General features: G+C 44.1%; 1 pseudogene; it reads right to left on the bottom strand.

The window, feature by feature from the left end:
• Positions 1 to 20,751: 20,751 nt before the first annotated feature.
• LOC115299888 lies at positions 20,752 to 21,160 on the bottom strand (annotated as a pseudogene).
• Positions 21,161 to 21,570: the final 410 nt, after the last annotated feature.

Genomic DNA, 21,570 nt, shown 5'->3' with positions numbered 1-21,570 from the left:
AGTTGGGGTGTGGCATTTGAACCTAGACATTTGATGTAGGTCTCTTGACTCTCAAGTGTATGCTATTTCCACTATCCTTGAGCATAATTTGGGAGACAGGATAAACTGATATATACCTCCATATGCCAACTAGCTCTCCCCCAAGTGAATTACAGGAAAGGGGTGTGGAAAAAGTGCTATGGGAACACAAGGTTAGAAGATATCAGTTCTCTCTCAGGGAATTGTGGGGAGAATGTTAGTGTCCTTTAAAGGCTTATTATGAAGACGCAAGGGAATAATGCATGGAAAATACTTAGCACCTTGCCACCCACATAGTGAGTGCTCAGTGATAGTTCTGTAGTTCTGTAGCCAGAGAGCGGCTCTGCCATGATTTATCTGCCTCAAAAGCCTGTGCTCTTCATTTTTCCCCTGTGGTCCTTTTCAATAGGCATGTGGTTGGAAGAGCTAAGTGGCTGTTTAGTCCCTAAATGGAAAGGACGATACTAAGTTTCTGTGGTATCTTCCCCACCTGCCCTAATTCAGATTTTTGGACTCAGCTCTGCTTTGGGAGGGGATGAGGGTTTGTACAGGTTTGAATTTGGAGACAATCACAATGCCTAATCATAAACTGTAACACCTTTGGAGCTCTGGCTGGGATCTACCATATTCCCCATCACCCACCGATCATACATTTTTCTATGCACTTACTGTGAGTCAAATATTTTGCTAGTCACTAGAGATAGGTGAATAAAGCTAGGTCCTTGCCTTGGAGGATTTTTCAAATGGCAGGTTTCTGGAAGAGATTGCCAGCAGAAGAAAATCTGTTTCCATCACTTCTTGGTAACCTGGTTAGACTACACTTCCCAGTTTCCTTGCAGTTAAGTGAGGCCATGTGACTAAATATTAGTCAATGGAATGAGATTGGAAGCAATGAGGGTCAGTTACAAGTGACACCTAATAGCTTGGCCCATAGAAAACTTCCCAGGGCAGGATTGCTATGATCCTGTACTTGGTAACCCTAGAAGTCATGTGTTGAAAATATGGCAGGATAGAAACATCCCGAAACCATCCCTTAATTACTGCACCATGGAAGGCACCTGTCGGTCCATACTCGTTTAGGTTTTATGTGAGCAAGAAATAAACTTCTATTGTAGTAAAGGCTGAGATTTCACAGTTTATTGGTTACAGCTGCTAATGTTACCTTAACTTACCTTATTTATGTAATGTCAGTTACATAAATAATGTTAGTGAGTTATATATATATATAGATCTATATAACTCACCTATACATATATATAGGTCCCCATCTATCTCCCCATCCCACAATGTAGCAATTAGGACCAGCATTTTTAGACAGAATATAATAGGAAATGTCAGAGTGCATTACCTTAACAAAATGAGTATTGCTTTAGGAAACTTTAGCTTCAGTTCTGCTTATGCTGACTGGGTTGTTATTGGGCTGCCATGCTCAAAAGTTTGAAAACCACTGGTCTAGTAGAGGCAGAGAAGTCAACAGCCCTGTACATGGGAGTGCGGTGGTTATGACAGTAGTGGTTAAGTCCCTGTGCTACGGAGACTCAGTAAAGGAAGTGCCTAGGAGCAGAGACAGTCAGTTGGTATTGGCTGTTTGTGGTGCAGTGTTGAGAAGGATTTGAGATTTCTTCCAGGATCTCTGGGAGGGAATGCTGTGATCTGATAGCAACATTTGCCATGGGCTTGGGGAGGAGGAGTAATGTGCAGACCTAGCTGGCATCTGACCACTTCACATGGAGTCTGGGCTCTTTCCAGTGAATTAAACCCCTTCCCAAATTATTTATGGCACAGATATGGTGTCTCTAGCCCTGTGCTAAGCACTGTGGGGAATTTAGAAGCACTTTGACTAGCCCTTGGAGAGTTACCTTTCTAGGGGCATTAAAATAGGCACTTGTGAAATAATTATATACCCAGTGAGTACAGAGTTGGCAATTACAGATGCAGAATGCTGAGGAGGGAGTGGTCTTTCAGGAGGAAGTGGGATGTGAAGTGAGCCTTGAAGGATGGGGAGGATTAAGATGGGAACAGGAGGAGAGGAACCAGACTTTCTGTAGCTGCCTAGTCTCCATGGACTTGCCCAGGCTGTCTTGGGTTCTTCATCTGGGCCTTCACCCTGAACTGGGGCTAGTTTTCATGGGATGGGAGAGTTAAGAGAAAACGGAGGGCTTTAAGTGGTGCCTGTTGTGTTTTTTTTGCATATGAAGGAGGGGCCGTAGGGGCAGCCAGGTTTTACTGGGAGCAAGAGAACTTACTTTCTCTCCAAAAGTGTACCCCAGAGAGTACTCTTAAAATACAATCCATTTCAGGGCTCTTATGACTGCTACAGTGATTTTGTTTTGTAGAGCAAGCTACTAAATCCCAGTCCACATTTTGCCTGCTTGAAAATCATGGTAGTATAGTAATGATTAACGCATCAAGCATCCGTCTGCCAAGAACCATTTTAAGTTCTTTAAGTATTTTAACTCCCATAATCTTCAGGGAACCCTATGAGGTAGCTACGAATTATTATCCCCATTTTCCAGATAAGAAAACTGAGGTACAGAGATGGTAAGTAACCTGCTCTAGATTATACAGCAAGTTAAGTGAGAGAAGCAGAATTTGAACCTAGTTATTCTGAGTCCAGGGCTTTTTGTCCTTGACCATTATGCCAGTCTGCAGCTCACAGTATAACTTTTTAAAAATATATATTTTTTATAGTTTATTTATTTTTGAGACAGAGAAGACAGAGAAGACAAAGCATGAGTGATGGGGGAGGGGCAGAGAGAGAAGGAGACACAGAATCTGAAACAGGCTTCAGGCTCTGAGCTATCAGCTCGAGCCCACGAACTGCAAGATCATGACCTGAGCCAAAGTCGGACGCTTAACCGGCTGAGCCACCCAGGTGCCCCTAACAATATTACTTTTGATCTGACGATTCAAATTCTTTGTAAGATTGCAGCCAAATAGCTGAGTCAAAATAATTATAATTAAATCCTCCATTCGTATAGGGTTTTGCAGCTTACAAAATTATTTCCTGTATAATGTTATCATTAATTTTCTAAATAATCCAATAAAACAGGATTTCTTTCTTTTTTCTTTCTCTCTTCCTTTTAAAATTAGGCATGTGAGGGGGTGCCTGGGTGGCTCAGTTGGTTAAGTGTCTCACTTCAGCTCAGGTCATGATCTCGTGGTTGGTGAGTTCAAGCCCTACGTCAGGCTCTGTATTGAGAGCTCAGAGCCTGGAGCCTGCTTCAGATTCTGTCTCCCTCTCTCTCTGCCCCTCCCCAGCACACACTGTCTCCCTGTCTCTCAAAAAAAAAAATTGAATTAAAATAAAATAAAATCAAGCATGTGAGGTTGGTGGCTCACCTAAGGTCATTGTGGCCGGGGAAACCTGCCTGAAACCCAGCCTCTTTGACTCCAGGCTCCTAGTGCTTTCTGCTCTGAAAGACTACCTGTGAGTCTAAGATGCTGATTGATTTATGTCTGTTTTCACTGTACCTTCACCAGCAAATGAATTTGCTTGATTTTCCTGAAATCAGCATTTTTGTTTTTCCAGAAAAGGTCGTAAGACATTTGTAGGTGGGACCTGGAGCTGTGAGTCCTGTAACCTAAGGAAATCCTGTTACATTGCTGAATGACTGCAAGAACTTACCTAAAGACAAGGAGTTTCCCAGTGGTTGTTGCTTTTGCAGCAGGTGGAAGAGCCCTTAATGTGAAAGGGCTTTGGCATCAGGTCTTGGTGTAAAACTGGGGTCACTGCTTTCCTGTCAGCAAATTACTTCACCTCTCTGAGACTCGCTTTCCTCGCCTGTAAAATGGGCAGCATAATGGTGCTTACCCTGACAGGGTTGGGGGAGGTTCTGTGCGAAGTGCTTGTACAGCACCTGGGTCTTGTTTCGTGTGTGCATCCTACTCCTGTGAGGTGCGTGGACACCAGGAAGAGGGCACTTGCTCCTCTGAACTTCTCCCAGGACATGATGGGGTTAAACTGCTGAACTTCAGCACCCTGTTGACCTTTATTTTATGGTGTTATCGTCTCTAGGGCAGACCTTCCTAGCACTAGGAACTTTTAGGTTATAATTATATGAATATTTGCCAAGGACATGACTATCTTATGCTTTGTGAAGATTGAACACCCTAAGGTGAAATCAGATCCTGCTGCCTGAAATCCTAGATTTCCTCAAAGGGCTGCTATCTATTCTTCATGGGAAATTGGCCCCATTTCCTGGTGAGTTTAAGTGTACATCGAAGCAATTTATTCTACTTTTCCTCTGTAAGAGAGATTATATCCTCATCTTGGATTTCATTTCGACTTGGGTATTTAATAGTTGTTCCATAATTTTCATACTCCCTGCGGAGTATTAGTTGTTTTTCTTCTCCCCACCTGAACTTTTGGTGTGGTGAAAGTTAGCCCTTCCTCTGGAAGGCCTGCCTTGAGAAAGTAGTGCTTAACTTCGTGGTGGCTGTTTGCCTCCTCCCTTCAGAGAACTGTGTGTTGTATAGGAACTTCCAGCCCCCAAATGTCGCCTGTTGGTGAGTAGCTATGTAGACCGCTGACAAGAAGCAGCCTTTTTTGATGGCGTTCTTAACTCATGTTGAGTTACCCTCTTTCTCTCAATGTGGCTCACAACCTTCCTTCTGCTCACATCTGGTGTCCCTAAACTAAAGAATCAAGTGCTTTTGACTTGATTATTTGCCTGTGGTAGATAATCTCCAGAGTCTGAACCTGCTTGGGGGCCTCCCAGAGGATACCTGATAAAGGCATTCCTCTTGCCCACTTTGCAAGGGAGGAACCGAGCTGAGCATTGTCCTACCCAACTCATCACCGAGTCACTGTGCTGTGCTGTGCAACCTCCTGCAAGGAGGAGCTGGGAAAGGGGCAGTGAGAGTCCAGCATTTAACACTAATGTTTTTTCCCTCCCTAAGACATAGTACTAGGTGTAGGGAGGAAAGCATTCCTCCCTTACCCTGGCTTACAACTTTTTTTTTTTTTTGAGAGAGAGTGTGAGTGGGGGAGGGGCAGAAAGAGACAGGGAGGCCGAGGACCCAAAGTGGGCTCTGAGCTGTCAGCACAGAGTTTGATGTGGGGCTCGAACTCACAAACCATGAGATCATGAGCTGAGCCAAAGTTGGATCCTCAGCGAATGAGCCTTCCAGGTGCCCCCAGCTTGATTTTTTTAAAGGGAGTAATTGCCAGATTTCATGGTTGTGTTGGGGTTAAAACTATATACAAAGATGAGATGGTCAAAATAAATAACCCTGCCACATCTTTGGCTCAGGACTCAGGTTTCACAAGTTTCTTAACCAACCCACAATCTTGGTGAAAGTGGCTTCTCCCGGACTGAGAATCAAATCAACATGACAGTTGGTCTGTCTGCCCAGTGTTGATGTAGAGTCGTGAAGGAAAGAAGGCATCTGAGAGGCAAAGCTCCTTCACCTGTCAAGTGATGTGTCCTGTGTAAACAACCAAGAAGTCACTGGCAATTCCATCTGGTTAAATATTTATTTAGCCACTGAAGTGGATGCAGAAGAAATGTATGGCAATATCCTCTCCTGTAGGAAGTTTATTGTTTTTGTTAGGGAGACAAGATTGACACCCCCGAATGGAAGGAGAATAACATTGAATCACAGCTCACTGTTTTCACCTTTGTTTAGGGTCTGTCTCGCAGCTTCTAGAATCCCTGTACTCTAGTACCTGCCCCACCTCCCTGGCACAGCAGGGTCTTGCTGGTCCCTCTCTCCATCTCTCCTTGCTGAAATCTTCAACCCCCTGTGCTCCTACATTCAAGAATTCACTTTCTGCCCTTCCTACCCCTGTACCCCCACATCCAGCCTGTATTTTCCCATAGACCATCTAAGTCATGCTCTGATTTAGTACAAGATTTTAATCTTTGTAGTAATAGTTACCATCATTTACTTTTTAAATTTATTTATTTTTTAAATGTTTATTTTTGTTTGAGAGGAGAGAGAGCAGGGGAGGGACCGAGAGAGAGAGAGAGGGAGGGAGAATCCCAAGCAGGCTCTGCACTGTCAGCGCAGAACCTGACTCAGAGCTGAACTCACAAACTGTGAGATCATGACCTGAGCCAATATGGAGAGTCAGACTCTTAACCAGCTGAGCCACCTGGGCACCCCAGTCACCATCACTTATTGAACATCTACTGGGGGATACTTCTGGCGAGACGTTTTGTATTTTGTAGCAGAATCTTATTATTTTGTCTCTCCAGAATTGATGCCCCCCTCCCCTCACTTCCTCCTTCAGCTCCTGTGTCCATTTGGGAAAAGAAATGACTTTTGCCTGTACTCCAGCTTTGTTACGGGCAGAGTGCCAGTCGTAACCCCTGACTCCTAGCCTTACCACGATGGGCTAATTATAGTCCATCCCTGGGATTTAGGGGGTGCAGAGAAGATAGGAGACACCCTTGGCCATATCTCTGTTCTGGAAAAGAGCTGGCCTGAGGGGGCCAATGACTTTGATATCCAGGGCAGGCATTGCTGAGAGGTCTGGCAGTGGTCTAGTCTGGTCTCCATGTTTCTACTCGGAGCCCATAGACTCTGCTTTGGGTGAAGTTACTGTGTGCTGACCATGCATACAACTTACCTCACTAATTGTCACAACGAAATGAAATAGGGTCATTATTATTTTTAACCTAAAGGAAGCAGTTTTAATGCTTTTTCTCATGAGAAAATATATGTCCATGGAAAAAACAATCATAAATGTAGTATGAAAACAAAATCACCCACAATCCTACCATTCAGGGATAATCTCTGGTAGTCTTTTCTGTACATGTGTATTTATAAAAGGAAGTCACACTTTTACTCCCAAGAGAAAACTGAGGCTCGGAGATGCTAAATAACTTCTCCAATGTCACATAACCAGCCGCTTTCCATTCCATTCAGTTCTTTGTGAGCAGGGACCAGATCTTATGTCAGTTAACTACTGCCAGGTCCAGCACATTTCAGTCAGTAGGAAATCACCACATATATGTTGAGTGAATGCCCAATTCAGTGCAATTGAGTGCCACAAGGAAGGTGCATACAGTAAGTTTTGTAGATCAAAGAGATAGGTATGTGTTGTTCAGAGGGTTTTCTGAAGGAGGCGGGGATGGTGAGCCAATAGTAATCTGTTTCTCTCCAATACGCAGTGTCCTGAGTGGTCAAAGCCCGACAGCAGGGACACTGAGCGCCTCCTGCTGTCAGAGCTGGTAACTGCCTGAGACTTAGTGACGACATTGGAGTTTTCCGGAAAACACAAAAGGGATCAAAGTGAAAAGGTGTTCCCGTGGACATGGTAAAGAGGATGGGAGGAAGAGATACACGATATCCAGAAGGAAATGTGCAGCTGTTGGGGCAATAGGAAACCAACTCCTAACGAGATCAGGGAGGGAGTGAGAAGGTGCAGGCACAACCAAAAATGTTATCAAGGATAGTCTGGCAGGACTTTCAGGCAGGCCTTGTCCGTCTGTCTCCTGCCTCTCTTGACTCTCATCTGGCGCTTTGTACATGGTGGCTTTTCCATGGACTGTCCCCTCCCACAGACACATCCTTCTTCAACCTATCAGCTTCCAGTCCTGCTCGGCTTCACTGTCCTTTCGCTGACTGGCCAGGGTTGGGTTCCCACTTACTTGTTTTGATAGCACAAAACATTATATTTTAAAATATTCTTCATTATGGTTTGTAATTAAACATTTATTTGTGCAACCATTATCTTTTCTATCAGTGGATTGGATGCTCCTGAGCTTGGATCACAGCCAGTATGGTGCCTGGTGGCCCATTGAATCGACTCTACTTACTTTTACTGAGCTTTGTTCTTACTTCCTAGAGGCCGGGATACTTCCAGCTTGCTTTGCTGTTACTATCTGGCAATTTAAAAATACATCTTTGAACAACTGAAAATCTCAAGGCTATCTCTTCCAAAAGATGAGGAATTCAACCCCGTAAAAAGTCAATCTGGACTCAATTAAACCTGCTGTGGGCTCTGTTTGCAGGCAAGCAGTGGGCAGCTTCAGAGCTGGGCTGTTTTCCCAAGATGAAAAATCTGTGATAACTCTGAGTTCTGCTGCTATAAATTAGGGTCACTCTGCTCTTAATTGGCAACAAATTAAAATCCTCCCTTAGAGTCCTCCTCTTTCTCTTCTTTCAGGTCTAGTATGTTTGAGAGGTGTGGAGAATATGGGCCCCCTGCCACGGGGGAGAGGGCACTGCGGCTGAGCCTGCCGGCAGGTTTGGGCTGTCAAGGCCGCTGAGGCCTAGGGGTGCTGAGTGATTCTTCCCTGCCCTGACAGCCCTTCTCCTCCCTCCTTTGGTCCTTCTAGAAGCTCTTCCCTCCCCTTTCTTTCTTCAGGAATTTTCAAAGGTCTCATTACTAGGGAAATATCCCCTGGGGAGCTCTTACTCTCTCTTCTTTTGCTTAATAAGCAGAGGGGAAAAATTCTCTTAGGTTTTGAACTTGCGAGCAATCTAGATGCAAATATGATCAGAAAGGCCTGCCTGTCTTTGTATTTCCTACAGCACCTCTTTTTAAATCCCTAGAACCATCTGCTACCTTTCCTTCATGGAAGAGAGAGAACAGGGAGCTTAACAAAGCTTTGGTTAGGTCTCTTGGCTGCTGAGGCAGTGGTCAGGGAGAAGAAGGGCCCGGGCTGTGCTGGTTCTGGCCATCCTGGTGTTATTCAGGGGGGTGGTTGGTCAGAATGTGCACTGAGGCGTCCTGGGTGCCAGGCGCTGAGCTGGGGCTGTAGGCACTTCTGGTAGGAACTCCAAGACTGCCCTTGTGGGGAGCAGGACTGCTGAGCAGTGAGGGCATGGGCCAGCCACTGAAAGTGTGGAGGAGGGGTCAGCGAATCAGGGCTCGAGGGCGGGACTGGCAAAGAGGGAATCAGGAAAGATGTCTCAGGGAGGCTTCACTGAAAACAGGAATCTGTGAGGCCCTAAAACAATAACCCATAATGCATTTTTTTATACCACTGATAATAATGGATGGGTTTATTTTGACAAATGAGTTCTTAAAAATCTGCTGTTTGTAATCTTTGGTGCTCATGTAAGTGATAAAGCATTTCCTATGCTCCTCCCTGTAAACCAGCCCTTCTCAGGGAGCCTCAGCTGCTCCAGGGGGCCACGGCAACTCAGATAGAGGCCAAAGACCCTGCTGTCTGAGGGCTGGGGTTGGCATAGGGTTTAGAACCCAGGGGCACCTGGGTGGCTCAGTCGGTTAAGCGTCCAACTTTGGCTCAGGTCATGATCTCACGGTTCGTGGGTTCGAGCCCTGCGTCGGTCTCTATGCTGACAGCTCAGGGCCTGGAGTCTGTTTCGGATTCTGCGTCTCCCCCTCTCTCTGACCCTTCCCTGCTCGTGCTCTCTTTCTGTCTCAAAAACAAAAAACATTAAAAAAAAAAATAAAGAACCCAAACCAGCCCTCTACCTCTCCAGGAAATTGCTTTGCTCAGAGTGCTGGGGTCTCAGTTTCTTCATCTATGTGGCAGGGATTATAACTCCTTCCCTGAAGATTATGGGAGATTAAAGGAGATGAAGGGTATAAAAACACCTTTGTAAACTTTAAAGTCTTATCTGAGATCCAAGAGTCAGATAGCAAGCAAGAGTTTGTCTCCATTTCTTGGTGAATGGACTCACGAGACTTCCTTTATTCACTCAGCAAATATGTAGGTAGCTGGCTGGCATTGTTCTAGATGCTGGGGGTGAAGCAGTAGACAAAACTAAGGCCCTGCTCCTGGAGAAATATATGCCCTATCAGGTTATAGTAAGTGCTAAGGAAGAGGAAGCAGGCTCCAGACCTTGTGGGGTAGTAAGCGATGGGGTGGGGTGGGCGCCTTGTGTGGGGTGGCAGGGATGACCCCAGGTAAGGTGACTCTTGAGAGGAGACCTGCACAGGACAGAAATGAGCACTGTGGCTGTGGGGGGGTGTGCAGTGGGGGAGTCCTCCAGGAGGGGCCAGCCAGGACAAAAGCCTTGAAGTGGAGTGTGTTCTCAGTTAACAGTACAGCAGCGATGAGGGCTTCCCACTAGTAATGTTTGCAGAGTGCTTCCTCCAATGGCCGGCAGTAGTCAAGCCTCACCTCACGACAGCCCTGCCAGGGAGGCTGTGAGTTATCATCCCTGTTTCCTAGATAATGAAGTTAAGACACCACCAGCAACAAGCTAAGCATTCAGCCCACTAGGGAAGAGGCAGTAACTGTCATTTACCTAAGGGTGTATTGGAGGAAAGTATACTTGGTTTGGAGAGAAAAAACTCTGGGTTTGGGCCATGCATCTGCTGTGTAATCTTGGGAAAGGTATTTAACTTCCCTGGGCCTCCAATTCCTAATTTGTAAAATGGGCTAATAAAATCTCAGAGGATTGTTATTTATATTAAGTGAGAAATTAGGTGAGAGGATGTTGCCAACTGCACAGCACTGTGAACAAGGTTACTTTACTTCCACTCTACTACTATTACTACTACACTGCACTACTACTGCTGCTGCTACTACTATTATACTGCTGCTACCACTACTACCACTACTACTCCTCTTACACCAGTTCCCCTTCCCAGCGTCTTGCAAAGAGATCAAATGAGAGGGAAGTGGAAGTTTGTAGCTTATACAATTTCCTTTGTTGTTTCCCTGAAATTTTATTATATGTTAGTGTCTCTGAGGGTAAATGAACTACCATATCCAGTTGAATTGGAAAGTATTTTTCTATAAGATTAAAGAACTGTGAGGTACAGTTGATGGTGAGGTTGCTCATGTTTCTGAAGAAATCACTTGAGATCCTGGAACTCCCAGTCCACCCTCCTCCCTAATACTGGGCTCCTTATGATCCCCAAACCTAGAATTTTATGATGGCTTTCTCTAATTTTGCACTGTGTAGATCGTTAGTTGCTCAATAACTTTTAAGTAAGTGCCTTAAATAATTGTACCCTTTCAAATTATTCTATTAAATTGTTCTCTGTATTTGGCCCAGTGTCTCAAATGGCTGAATCGTGGGGATTTGGAGAGATGGGTATTATTATTCGGGACTATAGAATGGGAAAGCTGAGGTGACAGGACCTATCTCAAACTGGAGAATTGATGGTGAGCCTTGATACCCATGGTCATTTCTGCTGAGGAATACTTTGCTTCTGCCACCATGGTGGCAGGTCAGTAAAGTCATTCGAATGTTCATCATCTACTTTGTGTCTGGCGCAGTGCTAGGTGCTGGGAGTGCAGTGATGCTTTCTTTTGGGAAGGCCCTTAGGGGATGCTCAGGACATATCATTTAACTTGAATGCTTGCTGCTGCCCTTCCTGGCAGCACCAGAAAATGCAGAGATAGTAACTGCTTCGTTGTCACTTGCTGACAACTGGCGGATGTGCAGCCATCTAGCTGGCACATCAGCCCGCGCCTGTGATGGACCTGAGTCACACAGTCTGCGTTTTGTTTCCCCAGCCCGGCTGGCTTCCTGTGATAAGCTTCATCTTGGCTGTGATACTGCCCTCGCCTGGGGTTGGGATAACAGCCTCCTGGGGACGGTGGCTAATCTCAGGAGAAGCGGAGCCCCCAGGGAAAGAATCCTGTCTTTCCTTGTGTGCACCTAGGATTAGGCGGAACTGCCGCTAATGCACTTAATTAGGTAAGGGCCAGAGGGGACTGCTGGGAACTGGAAGCTTGGGAGTGAACCTCCTGTCTACCTCCAGTGTAGACCTTCCTCACGGTTAGCTTTTCTTGTGGCTCAAGGTGCCTCCTGAGAAAGCAAAATTAGACGAAAATCAAAATGCTTGCCCTGGGAGTTAGCTAAACTTGTGCATCTATCTGTGATCATGGGCAAACTCAAAAGCCCAGTTTCTCTATCTGTAAAACTTGGGATACAAACCATGCCTACCTCATTACTTTTTGGTGAGGATGAACTATCTTAATACTCCTGAACCATTGGCACATACTGAGTACATACAGTAAGCATCAATAACTATGAGCTAAGAGGACCATTTTACAGGTGGGCAGCCTGAGGCCCACACTGGTGTTGATCAGAATTAACCACCTGGAATCCCTCAGTGCTGGAGTCTGGAGCACAGTGATGGAGTCCCCATCACTGGGCCACCAATGAACCAGCTTCCTTCTCTCAAGGTGGAAGCCCTTGGTGCCCTGCTGTCTGGCCTGGAGAGAGAGAGGAGGAGGGACTGGAATAGCCCAGCCTCAGAGGCCAGAGGCTGGGGTGTCTCTTCCAGCTAGGCCGCTAACTGGACCACCACATCCCTTGAGGTTTGTACTGAATTTCCTCATCTGTAAAATGCAGTGGCTTGGCTGCCCCTCTGGCCCTAAATGTTTTTAGAGACGCCTACTGGAGGAAGCAGAGAGCCAGAGGGGAGAAGTGCAGGGAACATGTTAATAGTTTATCATAATAAAAACAGCTAGCATTTTGTAAATCCTGAATATGCGTCAGGGACTATATTGGGTACCAGGATATATGGGGAGCAGAACATTATCCCTGTTTTCTAGGAGCTCCCGGACTCATGGAACTGAGGGGAAGGCAGTGGAGATAGGGAGAGACAGATAACCAGAAGAATTTGGATTTGTTGTGACATTTGCCTTAAGAGAAATGTGAATGGTGAGTTGTGGCTCCCAGACACACGGCTGTCCTTTGGTGTTGTGTGGCTGCCTGCATGTGCAGAACCACCAACACACATGGTGTGGTTCCAAAAGGTGTACTGCCCAAGGGAGCCAGAGCCCAGTGTGCTGGGGAAGGCGGGAGTCTGCGGTTGAAAGGGCTGGACCAGGAAGATTGGAGCTGGGGTGGGGGGCGGTTTGCTGCCTGGCAGCCAGGCCAAAGCTCCAGGGGGCTGATGGATTACATTCCTCCAGTTAGAAACCATCAGAAGCCCCACTGAGCAGGGCTCTTTGTGGCTTAGGAGCTTTGCTGATGTTTCCTCCTGCAAGGGGAAAAATTAGTTTCTGATTTAAGTGTTGCCTTTTTGTCCTCTTGCTTTCCTAAGTGTGGTAAGATTCAAACCCAAATTATTTGCACTAAACTTGTTAAGCTTAGCAAGGTGGTAGAATAGAATAAGAGTTGGAAACAGCTGAAACACTGCCAGCTTTATTTTCTGCAAGGTTGTGTTTTCTGACCTTCTAAAGAAAGTTCTGTTGAAAACCTGGCTGTAGGTGGTAGATGTGACACTTGGGGACATAGCCCGGACCTACTGTGTACTTGGTTCTAAGCTGAGTAATGTCATGGAACAACCTTCCTCGAGCTCTTAAGATTGTTAAAATACAGTTCAAAGCCACAGAAGCCTGTGGGAGCCATTTCTGCAGGGTGGGAGACTGAGGGAGGCTTTGAAGCTGTCCTGTCTGAACACTTAGACCGCTGAGTGCAACTCTTCAAGCACTTCGCGTGCCTTAAATGGTCTAGCGCAAAGTGTATTTGGGAACATAATATCTCCTGCTGATACCAGAATAAAAACCCTTATCTCTCCCTAAATATTGATTTAGAATAATAGCTTGTTTTGAACTTTCTCTCAATAAATTGATTTTTAACTTAGAAAAATACTTCAAGGGAAACTTTAGACAGTGTAGAGTTACCAGATAGTTTTGGAGACATGGTGTAGCTGATCAGAAGGGTGTCCGTAAAGACATGGAAAAGGGAGGAAAAAGGTGAAGGCATTCCTCTAATTGGAAGACTCCTCTTCCCCCTGATTGCATAATCCATCGACACATTTTATTTTGAGTACGTTTTGTTTGCAAGACCCTGTGCTGAAAACCAAGGAAGAGACTATGATTTTGCCCATGGGATGTGTGTGTATGTATTATCTTTGATGGGGAAGAGATGTTTTTTGGAAGCTTTTTTTTCTTTCCAAGAAAAAGGATGACATCAGGGCGTAGCAGAAAGTGCTCTGAACTAAAAATCAACAAACTTGAATTCATCTCCTAGCCCTGCCTCTAACTAGCTGTGTGACTCCAGACAAGACACTTGCCTTCTCTAATCTTCAAATTCTCTTATACAAAGCAGTGGGGCTGGATCCTGCTCTGTGGAGCAGCAGCATAAACACCCCCTAAGTGTATTTAAGCAATACAGAGTCTAAGGCTGTTCTTCAGACCTATTGAATTATAATCTGCATATTAACAAGATCCTCAGGTGATTTGTATGCAAATTAAAGTTGAATAAGCATTGTTTTATTTTTATTTTTATTTTTTTAATAATTTTTTTATGTCTTTATTTTACTTTGAGAGAGAGAGAGACAGAGCGTGAGCAGGGGAGGGCCAGAGAGAGGGAGACAGAATCTGAAGCAACTGTCGGCACAGAGCTGGATGCGGGGCTCGAACCCATGGACTTTGAGATCATGACTTGAGCCAAAGTCGGCTGCTTAACCAACTGAGCCACCCAGGCACCCCAGCATTGTTTTAAAGAAGGATTTCTGTTCTAATATTCTAATGTTTTGTGCTTTCCCCCCCTAATATATTGTAATATCCAGTTATGAAGAATTTAAGATTGGGCTGGGCATTCTTACCCTTCAAATGTTTGTACTCTGTGAGAGAAAAGGTTTAAAGGCAGAGTCATGCACAAATAGTTATGAACTCAGTTCCAAATGCTATATATATACATATTTCTCCTTTTTGCCTTACATTTTAGGCTTTGGCAATATGGTAAGGACAGCTGTGAGAGAGAAGAGGAGGAGGTGGGAAGTCTAGGTGATTGAAGGTGGAGATGGCAATGGACTGGGACCTTCTGAGCTGGGGGGTAGCATAAAGTAGTGGGTTCTCAGCTCAGGTCTCGGAGTCAATGCAAGGATTTTGAAGGTTGAATCATTTTAGTGATTATAAAATCATGTTTTATATTTTTCTTTTTTTTATATTTTTCTACTTTTTTAAAGTATTTACTTATTTTTAAGAGAGAGAGAGAGCGAGCACACAAACAGGGGAGGGGCAGAGAGAGGGGGACAGAGGATCCTGAAGCAGGCTCTGCGCTGACAGCAGCTAGCCCAATGTGGGGCTTGAGCTTGTGAACCACGAGATCATGACCTGAGCCAAAGTCTGATGCTCATTCGCTGAGCCACTCAGTGACCTCTGTATTTTTCAAATATATATGAATGTTGCTTTGACAGGCTGAATAAAAATTCAAAGTGACTTTTTGATATTCTGTATTTTCCTGGTTAATTGACGTTAAATGTTAAACCTTTTAGAGGGGGAAGGTCTATATCATTTTTGTAATAAAAGGCATGTTCTTACTTGAAACCATTGGGAACCATTGGGATAGAGGATAATAATGAATAATGATACTGATAACAATAACTAACAGATATTGAGGACTTTCTAATGTTTACCAAGCACTGTGTCTTATTGGGAAGGACCTTAGGTATCTGCTGATCAATTTATAGTTATGGAGAATGAGCCTCATAGCAGTGGAGTGACTTGCTGAGAGACAAACCTCGAAGGAGTGATTTGTGGATCCAGGACTAGAACCCAGGTGTCCTGACTGTGGCCGGTTCTCTATCTGCTGTACCAGACTTTGTGGTTTGTCCATCTGTGCCTGAGAGGAGCGTATGCAGGATGAGTGTCCGTCTTCCTGGGTCCTCCTGTGGGAATCAGAGGATGCCAGAGTTGTGAGGCCCTCATGGGCATCCGGCATGTGGGCCAATCCGTGCATTTCCAGGTGAGCACACCTGGCCCAGCGAGGGAAAGGGACTTTTCTAAGGTCAAGCAATTAGTTGGGTTTGTTTGCTTGTTTTGGTCTTCCTCTACCTGAGATTCAGCTCTTTATAGATATATATTTTCATAAGAGGAGTGGCTGAGTGAAATAAGCCCTTTCATGAAACAAATGGGCATGGTTTCTAATAATCTCAAGGTTCATAAAGATTTATATGTCTTTTAAAAGGATTTTAGCATAGTCACCAATAATTATAAGCAGTCAAACTATTATTATAAGAATTTTTTGTTTCTTATTATCATTTTTTTTACCAAGCTCTGCATGTTAAATTTAGGAATAGTTTTGTGTTTTTATTTTTAAAATTTTGATTTATTTCATTTCATTTAGTTTAGAGAGAGAGCACGTGTGAGTGGGAGAGAGAGGGAGTAAGAGAGAGAATATTTTTTGTAAAGTTTATTTATTTTGAGAAAGGGAGGGAGGGAGGAAGGGAGGGGGAGAGAGAGAGAGACAGACACAGAGAGAGAGAGAGAGACAGACAGACAGACAGACAGAGAAATCTTAAGCAGGCTCCATGCTCAGTACAGAGCCTGAATTGAGACTCGATCCCATGACCCTAGGATTATGACCTAAGCTGAAATCAAGAGTTGGATCCTCAAATGACTGAGCCACCTAGGTGCCATGCCCAGTTTTATGTTTTTAAAAGTTGGAATGATTGGAGCCTTGACTTTCCTCCAAACCCTCGACCACAGCTGTGTCTTAAAGATAGCCTCTGAGAGGGCAGACGACCAAGTTCCTTGTCACCAAATACAGAACCACACAACCATTGGAAACCATGTAGTGGAAAGGGAGAAAGTTAACATTAGCCATTGGGACAGCTTCATCTCTGTTATGAGCCCACAGCTTACTGTCATTGAACCGAGAAGCTGTTTCCTGGGTCATAGAGCTTCTGATCCTCAGAAAATAAGAATAGAAGAATTATTCTCCAGGAAGCAGTCACGCATCATTCTGTGCCACGTGCAATTGTTACCAACCCAGGGAAGTAGGACCTGGGTTACAATCAGGGCCAGCTTCATGGGTGTGCAACCTGTGCAGCTGAACAGGGCTCCTGCCTTCAGCCTCTGCTGTGGGTTTAATACTTTGCTGTTGCTGTCCTGAAACTTTTAATATTATTTTGAACAAAGGGACCTGCATTTTTGTTTTGCACTCGCCCTGTGAATTATGTAGCTGGTCTTTGTTAGAATAATTCAGAATCAGGACCAAGAGCCCCTGAGGCACAGATCAGTGGGGACTGTAGCCTTTTGGGCAAGGAGGAGGAGGAGGAGGAGGGGGAGGGGGAGGGGAGAGGAGGAGGAGGAGGAGGCAGCCACCACAGGCCTGACCCCTTGTGGTGGTTTCCAGTATTGTGTATGCATTAAGACCAGCAGCCTGTGGTCAGCTGTCATAGGAAGGAGAGAAGGGCGGGTCTCTCGCTGTCCTATTTCCTTGCCTTGTGGTGATAGACAGTCACTCCCTGAATTCTAACTTGTGTCCCTAGCCCCACTCATACACAGTACCCAGCCCATAGTAGATCCTTAACATGGTGTGGTTGTTGACTTTATTGCTGCCCTGCCGTGAACCATCACTAGGTAACTTTGAAAAAGTAGATAGATGAACCCCTTTGTGGTGAGCTGCATTATAGCCTCGTCTGTTTTTTGTGCCCTGACCATACCTTTCATCTGGACGATCCAGACACCTTCTACTAATTTCCTTCCCAGTAATGCCTTCCTCATATTAATCCAACTAGCTGGATTAACTCTCCCAGGTCTATCACTTAAATCCATCATGTGACCTAAACACACTTAATTAATATTTCTGAACCTCAGTTGCCTCATCTGTAGAAAGGGGATGATCATGTCTACCTTGGAGGGTTGTTAGGAAAATGAGAGATAATACTTGTAAAGTCCTGGAAATAATAGTGACTGCCTCATATTAAGTGGTCAATAAAGAGTAGTTTTTCTTATTATTAAATTATAGGATTATATGAATGATATACAAGCAGCTTTCATCACGTCATTTCCCCTCCTCAAAAAAAATCTTTAGCGGCTCCCCATTGCTCATGGCCATGGAGGGTCAAAGCTCTCCATTACCTAGCCACAGTCTACATTGCGCAGCTGTTTCCCAGTGGTGTTTAAGAAACTTGTAGACTGCTAGTTGTGGTTGCTGTTTTTGTTCTTTCTGTGTCTTATTTCTCTAGGGCACTGGAATCTCCTCGGCAGTAGAGTGCTCTGTCACGCCTCGACTGCCCAGGAGAGCGCCTGGCATACAGTGTGTGTTGTTGTTGATTGCTAACCACAGTGTATTCCAGGAATATATTGTAAACCAGCAACTTTGCTGGGTACCCATCTGTTTATACCTCTTAGCCTCTTCGGATTGGAAACGGATTATGATTTTGCATTTGAATCAGGAGGAGGAAAAAACAGCCATCCTTCTTTTCCTGGGTTTTTTTTTTTTTTTTTTCTTATACAGCCACTGTCACTTTCTGTTGGGATTGCTTGTTTACATATTTGCCTCCCCTCTGGACTGTGAGCTCTGGATGGGGAGGAATGGTATTTAATTCTCCTTCCTACCTTCAGTGCCCAGCCAGTGAGCCTGGCACAAATAAGAGGTATTCATTAAATGTTTGTCAAATCAATGAATATTAGAAAGCTCAAATTTTTATGGCAGACATGGGAGACAGTGGGAGCTGCCTTTTTACTGGAAAAACATTGTTTATTAGATCTGTATAGATCATTTAGAAAATATGCTGTTAGATATCTTTTGTAGTCAAAGAAGAAAATCAGTATAAAATGCTTAATTAAAAGCAGAAGCTAGCATTTCCCCTTGTAATGAAGGCAGGATCATGAGTGTTTTCCTTTTCTCAGCCCAGGAGATGGGCAGGCGGCCAGACTCAAAGACAGGGATGCTGTGCAGACAGATAAGGTTTGACATTGGGAGGAATGGGTCTGGGGGCTACTCTGGGTCCATGTTTGCTTCAATAGTTCTCCACATTGAGGTTGAAAATGCAAAGAGTGTTAACTTCTTTAAGATATTCTGAACCATTGTCAGCTCCTTTATGATGTTATGCTTTGTTACCTCTGAAATTACCGTTTGTTTGTGAACTTACTATACTGGCATATTTTCAGGAGTAGGTTCTGGATTTGAGGTTCAAAGCCCCAAGAGGTACGGGTCTTTCTCTTGTTCTTCTCAGTGCTGCTGGGCCTGTCTGTCCATGGAATGCCTGGAGCTCTGACCCACATCCACCTATCCTGGGTGTAAGCTCCTGGGTGAGGACCAGGGACTGAGGAGGCAGAGAGGGTTATGATATTCTGAATGATGTCTGCCATGTGGGGGAAAACGGGGCCCTGTGAGAAGGACAGTGAGTGGGTGTGCTCTAGGTCAGGACCTTGCTGCTCGGAGTGTGGTCTCAGGATGGCCTGGAAACTGGTTAGAGATGCAGCGTCTCAGATGCCTTTGTGACTTATTGAATCAGACTCTGCATTCTACTGAGATTCACAGGTGATTCATGTGCACACTAAAGTTGGAGAAGCTCTGCTCTGATGAGAAAGTGTTTCTTATCCTTGAGGCTTGGTAGGCTGAATTTTTGTTGTTCTAGGATGTAGCATGACTCTTGATCCCAGAACTGCCTTGAGTCCCAAAACTGCAACCATTGAGTTATTACCTGGCCCTTTTTAGTCTTAGATTTTTTTCATCTATAAAATATGTATATTGAGTGTTTCTCTGGTTTTGTGTGTATGCATTAAATGAAATAATGTAATGCTCTTAACATATAGTAGGAACTTAATAAATACATTTTACTTGTTGCTGATATTACTTTTATTTTATCTACGCCCCAGGGCAGACAGGTCAACTATTTATTATGATGGGAAAATTGCTGTGCTATCATTACTAAAATGTTGTAATTTTACATTTTTCTTTTTTATGAATTAATAAGTGGCCTTAAAGAATCACTAGCTTCTGAAGTGTCCCCCCTTTTTAACTTGTTTTTGTATTTTCTATCCTTAACCTGGATATACATGTTATGTGGTTCTATTTATGGCCATCATAACTTTTTTTATTTAAAAAAATTTTTAATGTTTATTTTTGAGAGAGAGACAGAGCATGGAATGGGGTGGGGGAAGAGAGAGAAGGAGACACAGAATCCAAAACAGGTTCCAGGCTCTCAGCTGTCAGCACAGAGCCCAATGTGGGGCTCCAACTCATGAGTCACGAGATCATGACCTGAGCTGAAGTTGGATGCTTAACTAACTGATCCAACCAGGTGCCCCCATCATCTATTTTTAAGATATTGAATCACTTACTTTTTTTTAGTTTATTTATTTATTTTGAGAGAGAGAGAGAGAGAGAGCAGGAGTGGGGGGGGGGAGAGAGAGAGAGAGAGAGGGAGAGAGAGAGGGAGAACCTTAAGTTGTCCCACAACCCTGGGATCATGACCGGAGACTAAATCAGATGCTCAGATGACTGAGCCACCCAGGCACCCAACACTCTCTTTTCATACTCATTTCATGAATTTACATTTTGTACAGTTAAAGTCTTAATTACAAAAAACCAAAAACAAAAAAACCCCAACCCAAACAAACCATGTAAATGAGCTTTGGGACCATACTCTACTGATTCTTGTAGAATACAGCCCAATGTGGGGCTTGAACCCACACAATAAAATAGAATAAAATTTGAGAGCGGGTGAGGATGAGGCGGGAGCAGAAGTGCAAGGCTTGTCCAGGGGTGCCATGGACAGCAGGCTGATGCTTTCCAGAGGGGATCCTAGAAAGTGTTGACTAACTCGGTGAGTCAGTTGTGTGCAGGTTGTGTACACACTTCTGCATTTCTGTTTTTGGGCATGCTACTTTGGAGTTACTGAGGCACTTTCAAATGGATTCTCCCACTTAATTTTCAAAACTTTTCTGAAATAGGTTAAACAAGAAAAAGGGGGTTCATAGAAGTTGAAATGTGTGAATATGAGTAATTTTTTTGAGGATGGGTTGGGAATAAAGTTCTCATATTTCAGAGTCATATGCCAGATCTTTATTCTTCTCTATTGCCTCTTTTCACATGGAGTTCTTCGTGTGTGCACGTGTGCATGCGCGTGCACGTTTAATAACTAAAACAAAATATTTAAAACCACAGCTTCGGGAAGAACCATTTGTTCTTGCTGGTCTTGTACCTCTCCTTGAACTTGACCTTGGCCTCTCAGTGTACCTTGCGTTTAAGAGCAAGGTCTCTGAAGACCTTGTTAATGACAATTTTGTCCAAGGTGATATCCACAGAGTACCTTGTGGATATGAGGTGATTGTAGTTATAAACTTTCATAAAAGACTTGATCTTTGACCTTTTGGCGATTTTTTTTCTTGCCCATGGCAGCTGTCACTTTGTGGGGATAGCCGTCAATTCCAGCCACCAGAGCATTGCTCTAGGGATAGTCTGATGTGCCATCATCATGTTCTTCATGATGACCGCCTTGTGTCCAGAGTAATGTCTGGCCAGGACCAGCACCACTTCCCCAGGATTTCATGAATTTGCCCATCCTGACACCTGCCTCTTTTCATGCAGTTTTGAAAGCAGTGATGGGACTCTGGCTTTCGATAATTACCATTTTCTTACAGCATTATGTTGATGCTACAGAGTATATCAGTAAAAGTAACATTCCACGTATCTCAGTGTTAGATAATAATTACCTCTAGCAACCTAGATAAAAGCAAATAAATAGGCAAACAAAACTCCTCTGGACCAGTGCTGTCCCCCAAAATTATAAGGTGAGCCAAATATGTAATTTTAAAGTTTCTAGTAGCCACATTAAAAAGGTAAAAGGAGACAGATAAAATTGATTTTATAGTATATTTTCTTTAATCCAAGATGCCCAATATATTATTTCAACGTATAATCAGTATAAAAATTACTAATATTTTACATCCTTCTATTTTTTTAACATGTTTG

Source organism: Suricata suricatta, chromosome 8, assembly GCF_006229205.1.
Source record: "Suricata suricatta isolate VVHF042 chromosome 8, meerkat_22Aug2017_6uvM2_HiC, whole genome shotgun sequence".
In the NCBI taxonomy this organism is placed as follows: Eukaryota; Metazoa; Chordata; class Mammalia; order Carnivora; family Herpestidae; genus Suricata; species Suricata suricatta.
Note: the sequence above shows the minus strand (reverse complement) of the source record. Positions and strands in the feature narration are given on the sequence as shown.